This window comes from Glycine soja, chromosome 8 (genome assembly GCF_004193775.1).
Source record: "Glycine soja cultivar W05 chromosome 8, ASM419377v2, whole genome shotgun sequence".
NCBI classification, from domain to species: domain Eukaryota; kingdom Viridiplantae; phylum Streptophyta; class Magnoliopsida; order Fabales; family Fabaceae; genus Glycine; species Glycine soja.
In genome coordinates, this window is record NC_041009.1 from 46,129,952 (window position 1) to 46,133,392 (window position 3,441).

Consider the following 3,441-nt stretch of genomic DNA (forward strand, 5'->3'; position numbering starts at 1 on the left):
TACTGAGATAGACCATATGAAGTTATACAATTACACAATTATACTAAATAACTAAACAAACCATCTTGAGGGAGGGGAGCTGAGATCCCTGGTTGCCCCTCCTACATTCGTCCCCTTTCTCTTTCCCTTTATTATGTTTGAGGTGTCTCTTCCTTACTTATCTTCTATCATTTTGTCATTGTGTTTCTCGGTCTAGAAGAAAAAAGGAGGCAAAAGTAATCATTTTAGGAATTAGAAAATGGTTGCATTTTTTATTCAAGAAAAGAAAAAAGGCCATGAATATCATTCTCCAAAGACAAAGTTATTAATTAAAGATAAAGAAACACACCTTTTATTTCAAGAAGTTGGACGCTTTATTATTTAACTCTTTGAAAGATGACTTCTATTGATTATATACAACGGTTTGATGAGATCATACTTGCTCCACATACGTACAAGGTATGCATGTTGGATTATCCAATGGTCTTGTCCTCCATTGGGAGCAAGGTGCCGCTCAAATTCAAATGGCATGTACTTAATATTGAGAACTTCAAGTTTTCTCCAAGTGTTGATTTCCAAAGTGTACTGTTTTGAGTTGGGAGAGGCTTCTTAAATCAAAATATTCCAAGGAACATAGTGCTCCTCTGTCGATAAGGATGGAATTCAAATTAAGCAAAGATATGAGTTGAAGTTTCTTTAGTTTCTGAAACCCTCCACATTGGAAATGCAAAGTTTCACCTTCATAGGCATTGTCTCTCAAAGAGAGGAACATCAACCTTGGCATATCTTTAAGTGATAATTCCAATGGATCATTAGTCAACTAGGAGCAAATCAAATACAGTTGCACAAGATTTTGGAGCTGTGGATTCCAATTTGGCAACCTTAATTTTTAATTTTGCATACAAGACAAGATTTCTAAATGTAGGCATAGGGGACGTAATGTGCAAGTCAATTACTTCACTTCCACCAGTTGTAGCAATACCTAGTACCTCCAAGAGTTGCATGTTATTTATTAAGGAACATAGGGTCTTTTCGTGCTTTGCCCTAAAATCCAGCACTGCCAGTTCCCTTAACTGCTTTAGCTTAACTAACTCTCTAATCACCACTCCATCATCATCGACTCTCAATGAGGGTTTATTTTGTAGGAATGTCATGCCTCCAAGACTAACTATGGAAGATATTTTGTCACCTAGACGATGACGTAGCTTTCTAAGCTTGCTAATCTCCTCGGGCATCTCAGACACGTGTGTTTCTTATATTAAGGGTCTCCAAGTTTTTGAGCTTACCAATGGATTTTGGCAGACTCTTTATCCATGTATACCGGAAGCTTAAATACTTCAAGTGGATTAAATTCCCCAAATTTTCAGGAACATAAGGTAATCGTGCAAATTCAAAATCAAGTACCTTTAATATCATGTAATTTGTGGGGATTTTCTTTACCAAGTATTCAGATAATTCTTTATTCGTCATAATTAGAATTGACTAAATGTGTGAGCTTTCAATACTTCCACTTAAACCATCGGTTGCAATTACCAGGCGTCAAACGATCCCACTTGACATAGTTTGATCATGCCCACCAATATATTGACAAAACCATGTATCCTTGACTTTGCTAAGGATCATGTCATGCATTAAGTCATGAACACGACATCTTGTAACTTTGCCATCAATGGTAAATGAAGATACTTGCACCAAACTTCTACGGATCAACCCTGATAAATATTGTTTTACAATTTTCCAGTTTCATGTTTGACAAACCCTTCAGCTATCCACTGCCTAATCAATCTATCAAATTTAACTTCATAGTCCTCTAGATACATTCTGAAATACAATAAACATGATCTGAGATTCATTGGCAAATCATCATAACTTAAACTTAAAATTTTTGGTATACTATTTAACTCAGAATTCCTCTCCAACTCTTAAGTTAGATTTTGACTAAAAAGTCTCCATTCAGGTGCACTTTCATCTTTTTTAGAGAAAAGACCACCAATGGCCACAATTGCTAGAGGTAAACCTTTAAACTTTCTAACAATTTCAAGTGCTGTATCTTTAAGCTCTTCTGGACAACGTCCATTGTAACTATACTAAAATGCCTTCTTACAAAACAATTTGAAAGATTCTTCTTCACTTAAAGGTTCTTCTAGCTTAAGCACCTCAACGAATGAATATTTCTTACAAAATTCCACAACCTTCTCATCCCTGGTTGTAATCAATATCCTACTTCCATTTTTATCATAAACTACAGCAGATTCAATGTGATCACAAAATGTTTCATTCTAGACGTCATCAAACAAGACAACATACCAAGCGGTTTTTTACTTTCTTCTGTGAATAACCTTTGATCCATAGTAGAAACATCCTTAGGAGGGTCCTCCGTTTTTTCTTTGCAAAGATTGTTCGTAATATCCCTCAACAACTCTTGTACAGTGTAGGATTGAGACATTGTGATCAATGCATGACACTCAAAGTCATTATGGACCTGGTCAAAAACTTGCTTGGAAAGAGTGGTTTTTCCCACCCTTAGAATTCCTACCACAGAGATGACACTGGGTTCTTTTCTTCCCTTTCTCAACCTATATCTTGGGTCGTCAAGGTCCACAATCTGATCTTCCTCAATAAAGAAAGGATCCATTCGAAGTTTCAGCCATGTGACATTTTGATTTCCTCTAGAATTGTTTGTTCTTTTTTCTGAAGGAAAATAACTTCGGAAACCATCTCTTTCAACACGAACAAGTGATTTAGCATCCTGAATCTTATATGCTATCTAAAGCTGAAGGATCTAAGTTTTGATGAAGTCAACAGCCTCACAGAGTAAAGCTGCGCATCGAGGATCATCTTCAGGTTGCTTTTCCTCACTAAAGATCATCATATATTCATCGATGACATCTTCCATGCGAAAAGCTGCTTCTCTCAGCTGCATCACCCATTTTGTTTATTCTATCACGCTTCCCATCATCTTCTTCTGCTTCAGCTACTTTATCTGCATCATTGATGAAATCTTGAAAAACTGTCTGGTTCATCTTTAGTGTCCTCAACTTCTTTCTCTAGACCTCTCAGCATTTGGATTACTTCCAGAAATTTTGGAAGCGCATGCTAACCAGCCAAGGACACTGCAGTTTCTGTCATTCTAGTCCTTCTCTTTCTGTTGTTTGTTGGTTTATGTGGTGAGTGCAAAATTTTATGTTCAAGTCCATAGTAAAGAAACACTTTAATGATATATTTTCCACATGACATTTGATAATTTTTAGTTATTTTACTTGTTGAGATAAATGAATTTTTTTAATAATTTTTAATGTTTTTTTTATAATGTTAACTTCAATCTTTTTATATTTTTTTCATTTTCATTCTTAATATATTTATTGATTTTTTTATTAATTTTTTAAATAAATTATGATATTATTATTTTTTATTATTTTACATTTTTTAACAATTAATTTTATTAAACACTTCTAATTTAAT

The 3,441-nt window shown here is 34.7% G+C and overlaps 1 pseudogene; it reads right to left on the minus strand.

The window, feature by feature from the left end:
- Positions 1 to 360: 360 nt before the first annotated feature.
- Positions 361 to 3,108, minus strand: LOC114424240 (annotated as a pseudogene).
- Between the last annotated feature and the right edge of the window lie 333 nt (positions 3,109 to 3,441).